This window comes from Triticum aestivum, chromosome 4A (genome assembly GCF_018294505.1).
Source record: "Triticum aestivum cultivar Chinese Spring chromosome 4A, IWGSC CS RefSeq v2.1, whole genome shotgun sequence".
In the NCBI taxonomy this organism is placed as follows: domain Eukaryota; kingdom Viridiplantae; phylum Streptophyta; class Magnoliopsida; order Poales; family Poaceae; genus Triticum; species Triticum aestivum.
Window position 1 is genome coordinate 660,514,936 of NC_057803.1, and position 7,994 is coordinate 660,522,929.

The following is a 7,994-nucleotide window of genomic DNA, read 5'->3' on the forward strand; positions in this document are numbered from 1 at the left end:
TACAATAGGTCTGGTACACAGCATAGCATACTTTATAGAACCTATGACTGAGGCATAGGGAATGACTTTTCATTCTCTTTCTATTTTCTGCCATGGTCGGGTTTTGAGTCTTAGTCAACTTCACACCTTTGCATCACAGGCAAGAACTCTTTCTTTGACTGTTTCATTTTGAACTACTTCAAAATCTTGTCAAGGTATGTACTCATTGAAAAATCTTATCAAGCGTCTTGATCTATCTCAATAGATCTTGATGCTCATTATGTAAGCAGCTTTACTGAGGTCTTTCTTTGAAAAACTCCTTTCAAACACTCCTTTATGCTTTCCAGAAAAATTCTACATCATTTCCGATCAACAATATGTCATTCACATATACTTATCAGAAAGGCTGTAGTGCTCCCACTCACTTTCTTGTAAATACAGGCCTTTCCAAAAGTCTGTATAAAACCATATGCTTTGATCAACTCATCAAAGCATATATTCCAACTCCGAGATGCTTGCACCAGTCCATTGATGGATCGCTGGAGTTTGCACATTTTGTTAGTACCTTTAGGATTGACAAAACCTTCTGGTTGCATCATATACAACTCTAAATCCATTAAGGAATGCAGTTTTGACATCCATTTGCCAGATTTCATAAAATGTGGCAATTGCTAACATGATCCGGACAGACTTAAACATCGATACGAGTGAGAAAATCTCATCATATTCAACACCTTGAACTTGTCAAAAACCTTTCGCAACAAGTCGAGCTTAGTAGATAGTAACACTACTATCAGTGTCCGTCTTCCTCTTGAAGATCCATTTGTTTAACATGGCTTGCTGATCATCGAGCAAGTCAACCAAAGTCTATACTTTGTTCTCATAAATGGATTCTCTCTCAGAATTTATGGCCTCAAGCCATTTCGTGGAATCTGGGCTCATCATCGCTTCCTCATAGTTCGTAGGTTCATCATGGTCTAGTAACATGACTTCCAAAACATGATTACCGTACCACTCTGGTGCGGATCTTACTCTGGAAGATCTAGAGGTTTGGTAGCAACTTGATCTGAAGTTTCATGATCATCATCATTAACTTCCTCACTAATTGGTGTAGGAATCACTGGAACTGATTTCTGTGATGAACTACTTTCCAGTAAGGGAGAAGGTACAATTACCTCATCAAGTTCTACTTCCCTCGCACTCACTTCTTTCGAGAGAAACTCCTTCTCTAGAAAGGATCCATCTTAGCAACGAATAACTTGCCTTCGGATCTGTGATAGAAGGTGTACCCAATAGTTACCTTTGGGTATTCTATGAAGACGCACTTCTCCGATTCGGGTTCGAGCTTATCAGGTGAAAACTTTTTCACATGAGCATCGCAGCCCCAAACTTTAAGAAATGACAACTTTGGCTTCTTGCCAAACCACAGTTCACAAGGTGTCGTCTCAACGGATTTTGATGGTGCCCTATTTAAAGTGAATGCAGCTGTCTCTAATGCATAGTCCCAAAACAATAGTGGTAAATCGGTAAGAGACATCATAGATTGCACTATATCTAATAAAGTACGGTTATGACGTTTGGACACACCATTTAGCTGTGGTGTTCCAGGTGGCATGAGTTTGTGAAACTATTCCACATTGTTTTAATTGAAGACCAAACTCGTAACTCAAATATTTTTCTCCGCGATCAAATCGCAGAAACTTTATTTTCTTGTTACGATGATTCTCCACTTCACTCTGAATTTCTTTGAACATTTCAAATGTTTCAGACTTGTGTTTCATTAAGTAGATATACCCATATCTGCTCAAATCATCTATGAAGGTCAGAAAATAACGATACTCGCCACGAGCATCAATACTCATTGAACCGCATACATCTGTATGTATTATTTCCAATAAGTCACTAGCTCGTTCCATTGTTCCGGAGAACAGAGTTTTAGTCATCTTGCCCAAAAGGCACGGTTCGCAAGCATCAAATGATTCATAACCAAGTGATTCCAAAAATCCATCTTTATGGAGTTTCTTCATGCTCTTTACACCAATATGACCCAAATGGCAGTGCCACAAATATGTTGCACTATCATTATCAACTTTGCATCTTTTGGCATCAATATTATGAATATGTGTATCACTACGATCGAGATCCAACAAACTATTTTCATTGGGTGTATGACCATTGAAGGTTTTATTCATGTAAACAGAACAACGATTATTCTCTGACTTTAAATGAATAACTGTATTGCAATAAACATCATCAAATCATATTCATGCTCAACGCAAACGCCAAATACCATTTATTTAGGTTTACACTAATCCCGAAAGTATAGGGAGTGTGCGATGATGATCATATCAATCTTGGAACCACTTCCAACACACATCATCACTTCACCCTCAACTAGTCTCTGTTTATTCTGTAACTCCTGTTTCGAGTTACTAATTTTTAGCAACCGAACAAGTATCAAATACTCAGGGGCTACTATAAACACTAGTAAGGTACACATCAATAACATGTATATCAAATATACCCTTGTTCACTTTGCCATCCTTCTTATCCACCAAATATTCAGGGCATTTCCGCTTCTAGTGACCATTTCCTTTGCAGTATAATCACTCAGTTTCAGGCTTTGTTCCAGCTTTGGGCTTCTTCGCGGGAGTGACAACTTGCTTGCCATTCTACTTGAAGTTCCCCTTTCTTTCCCTTTGCCCTTTTCTTGAAACTAGTGATCTTGTTAATCATCAACACTTGATGATCTTTTCTTGATTTCTACCTCCGTTGATTTCAGCATCACGAAGAGCTCAGGAATCATTTTTGTCATCCCTTGCATTATAGTTCATCACGAAGTTCCAGTAACTTGGTGATGGTGACTAGAGAACTCTGCCAATCACTATCTTATCTGGAAGATTGACTCCCACTTGATTCAAGCGATTGTTATTACTCAGACAATCTAAGCACTTGCTTACTAGTTGAGCAATTCTCCTCCATCTTTTAGCTATAGAACTTGTTGGAGACTTCATATCTCTCAACTCGGGTATTTGCTTGAAATATTAACTTCAACTCCTGGAACATCTCATATGGTCCATGACGTTCAAAACGTCTTTGAAGTCCCGATTCTAAGTCATTTAAGCATGGTGCACTAAACTATCAAGTATTCATCATATTGAGCTAGCCAAACGTTCATAACGTCTGCATCTGCTCCTGCAATAGGTCTGTCACCTAGCGGTGCATTAAGGACATAATTCTTCTATGCAGCAATGAGGATAAACCTCAGATCACGGATCCAATCCGCATCATTGCTACTAACATCTTTCAACACAATTTTCTCTAGGAACATATCAAAATAAACATATGAAAGCAACAACACAAGCTATTGATTTACAACATAATTTGCAAAATACTACCAGGACTAAGTTCATGATAAATTTAAATTCAACTAATCATATTACTAAAGAACTCCCACTTAGGCAGACATCTCTCTAGTCATCTAAGTGATCACGTGATCCATATCAATTAAACCGCGTCCGATCATCACGTGAGATGGAGTAGTTTTCAATGGTGAACATCACTATGTTGATCATATCTACTATATGATTCACGCTCGACCTTTCGGTCTCCGTGTTCCCAGGCCATATCTGTTATATGCTAGGCTCGTCAAGTTTAACCCGAGTATTCCACGTGTGCAACTGTTTTGCACCCGTTGTATTTGAACGTAGAGCCTATCACACCCGATCATCACATGGTGTCTCAGCACGAAGAACTTTCGCAATGGTGCATACTCAGGGAGAACACTTTTTGATAATTAGTGAGAGATCATCTTAAAATGCTACCGTCAATCAAAGCAAGATAAGGTGCATAAAAGATAAACATCACATGCAATCAATATAAGTGATATGATATGGCCATCATCATCTTGTGCTTGTGATCTCCATCTCCAAAGCACCGTCGTGATCACCGTCGTCACCGGCGCGACACCTTGATCTCCATCGTAGCATCGTTGTCGTTTCTCCATCTATTGCTTCTACGACTATCGCTACTGCTTAGTGATAAAGTAAAGCAATTACAGGGTGCTTGCATTTCATACAATAAAGCGACAACCATATGGCTCCTGCCAGTTGCCGATAACTCGGTTACAAAACATGATCATCTCATACAATAAAATATAGCATCACGTCTTGACCATATCACATCACAACATGCCCTGCAAAAACAAGTTAGACGTCCTCTACTTTGTTGTTGCAAATTTTACATGGCTGCTACAGGCTGAGCAAGAACCGTTCTTACCTACGCATCAAAACCACAACGATAGTTCGTCAAGTTAGTGCTGTTTTAACCTTCGCAAGGACCGGGCGTAGCCACACTCGGTTCAACTAAAGTTGGAGAAACTGACACCCGCCAGCCACCTGTGTGCAAAGCATGTTGGTAGAACCAGTCTCGCGTAAGCGTACGCGTAATATCGGTCTGGGCCGCTTCATCCAACAATACCACCGAACCAAAGTATGACATGCTGGTAAGCAGTATGACTTGTATCGTCCACAACTCACTTGTGTTCTACTTGTGCATATAACATTTACGCATAAAACCTAGGCTCTGATACCATTGTTGGGGAACGTAGTAATTTCAAAAAAAATTCCTACGCACACGCAAGATCATGGTGATGCATAGCAACGAGAGGGGAGAGTGTTGTCCATGTACCCTCGTATACCGGTAGCGGAAGCGTTATAACAACGCGGTTGATGTAGTCGTACGTCTTCACGGCTCGACCGATCAAGCACCGAAACTACGGCACCTCCGAGTTCTAGCACACGTTCAGCTCGATGACGATCCCCGGACTCCGATCCAGCAAAGTGTCGGTGAAGAGTTCTGTCAGCACAACGGCGTGGTGACGATATTGATGTTCTACCATCGCAGGGCTTTTCCTAAGCACCGCTACAGTATTATCGAGGTGGACTATGGTGGAGGGGGGCACCGCACACGGCTAAGAGATCCAAGGGATCAATTGTTGTTCCTAGAGGTGCCCCCTGCCCCCATATATAAAGGATAAAGGGAGAGGGGGCGGCCGGCCAGGAGGAGGCGCGCCAAGGGGGGAGTCCTACTCCCACCGGGAGTAGGACTCATCCTTCCCTTGTTGGAGTAGGAGAGAAGGAAAGAGGAAGGAGGGAGGAAGGAAAGGGGGGCCCGGCCCCCTTCCCAATTCGGATTGGGCTTGGGGGGGGGGGGCGCCCCCTCCTTTGCTCCTTTCCCCTCCTTTCCACTAAGGACCAATAAGGCCCATATACCTCCCGGGGGGTTCCGATAACCTCCCAGTGATCCGATATTGTCCCAATCTCACCCGGAACCTTTCCGGTGTCCAAATATAGTCGCCCAATATATCGATCTTTATGTCTCGACCATTTTGAGACTCCTCGTCAAGTCCGTGATTATATCGGGGACTCCGAACAACCTTTGGTACATCAAAATATATAAACTCATAATGAAACTGTCATCGTAACGTTAAGCGTGCGGACCCTATGGGTTCGAGAACAATGTAGACATGACCGAGACACATCTCCGGTCAATAACCAATAGCGGAACCTGGATGCTGATATTGGCTCCCACATATTCTACGAAGATCTTTATCGGTCAGACCACATAACAACATACGTTGTTCCCTTTGTCATCGGTATGTTACTTGCCCGAGATTCGATCGTCGGTATCTCAATACCTAGTTCAATATCGTTACCGACAAGTCTCTTTACTCGTTCCGTAATACATCATCTCACAACTAACTCATTACTTGCAATGCTTGCAAGGCTTAAGTGATGTGTATTACCGAGAGGGCCCAGAGATACCTCTCCGACAATCAGAGTGACAAATCCTAATCTCGAAATACGCCAACCCAACATGTAACTTCGGAGACACCTGTAGAGCTCCTTTATAATCACTCAGTTATGTTGTGACGTTTGGTAGCACACAAAGTGTTCCTCCGGTAAACGGGAGTTGCATAATCTCATAGTCATAGGAACATGTATAAGTCATGAAGAAAGCAATAGCAACATACTAAACGATCAAGTGCTAAGCTAACGGAATGGGTCAAGTCAATCACATCATTCTCCTAATGATGTGACCCCGTTAATCAAATGACAACTCTTTTATCGATGGCTAGGAAACATAACCATCTTTGATAAATGAGCTAGTCAAGTAGAGGCATACTAGTGACACTATGTTTGTCTATGTATTCACAAATGTATTATGTTTCCGGTTAATACAATTCTAGCATGAATAATAAACATTTATCATGAAATAAGGAAATAAATAATAACTTTATTATTGCCTCTAGGGCATATTTCCTTCAATACCATCATATGCCGATCAACCATGGTACTTGTCAGGCGGGTCACGAATGGCACCCCGACGAAGTCAGCACGTGGCGGAATGATGTCCCATAGCTTGCACACCTCCTCCTCGCTCAACTTCATTCTTTGAGCTATGATGGCATCACTGAGTGGGTCATCATCATCCTCATCATCCTCATCGTCCTCATCATCCTCATCATCCTCATAATCTTCTGCTTTGTTGATATAAATCACGGCCAGCTTGGGTCTTTCAGCTCTGAAGGAGAAGCTGATCAACTCACCACCGGTGATACGCATGTTGTCGATGAAACGGACCCATCCATCTCCTCCCACCCGCGTCATCTTTCGTCCTTTCTCGATCTCCATAGTGTAGGGGCCCCCAGGAGCCTCAAATGTCACAGAGTCTCCAGTCAGATTGTTGAATTCTGACCTCACATTGCATGGGACGATCTGTGTACAAAAAGCAAAATGATATATACACGATGCATTAATGCCAATAACAGTAAAAACAAAATAGTAGTTACTAGTTTCATATAATTTATTACCGCCGCATGAAGAAAACTAGACTCCAAGTAGATGCCAAACAGCGTGCCAGTTGCAAGGCTGCTGGCGCACCTTGACTTGCACTGTCGACATGGTGGTGGTGGTGGCGGCACCATTTCCCTAAAGCAATATGATTAAAGGATTAATGATCCAAAAAGTAAACATAAAGTTTTCATAGCTAGAGTTCACATGGCAAGCAAAATAACAACTAAAAAGTAAACATAAAGTTCAGTCCAACAATCACAAATTGCAAAAAGTAGAGTGATTGTATGATAAAACACAAGAAAGCTAGCAATCTAGTAAACTAATGTCCCAAATCTTCAGATGAAGCGTCGCTATCAGCATGAAATTTGCACTAAACACAAGGTTAAACAATACTAGTAGCTCAATAATCTAGAGATGTAACAAACAAATATATGGCAAAACATAACAATACTTTGATCTCATCTCATCTTCGTTAATCACAACAAATCATACTAAATAAACTACCCCCTTCTCATATCAGTAATCCTAAATCTTGATGATTTCTCACAACAAAGCACACTAAATAAACATGAGCTTGTAGCTTTGTCTCTCACATGAACAACACCTATACAACATCCTATAGAAGGGCACTTGGTACAACCCGAACCGAGCACTTACACTCCTATAGAAGCAATATCCATAACATCACATCAGAAAAGTCGAAACCACCCAACCACAAAGCAAAAAATCAAACATGAGCCAGCCCAATCCAATGCCAAATCATGTCAGCAACAACAAACCCAAATCCTCTACTCTCTCCCCTATGTGATACTAATTAACAGTAGGATCTAGAGATGCATATGTGATACTAATTAATAGTAGGATCGATTGGAGCCATGCATCGAAGTGCGAAGCCACCGTGTAATGCCTAAATCCCAAAACATGGCGAGCCGCCGCGGCAAATCGATTGGAGCCCCTACGATGAACCCTAACCGAGAGATCGGGAGGAGCTACTGCGGCGCACGCAGGGATGAGGAGATCGAGAGGGGGACTTACGAGGCTGGAGCGTCGGAGGAGGCGAGAGGCGACCGCGGGTGGTGGCGGCGCACGACACCGTCGATGGGGGTGAGGTGGCCGGGGAGGAACCCTAACTGCGGCGGCGTCGTCGTCGGGCGGAGG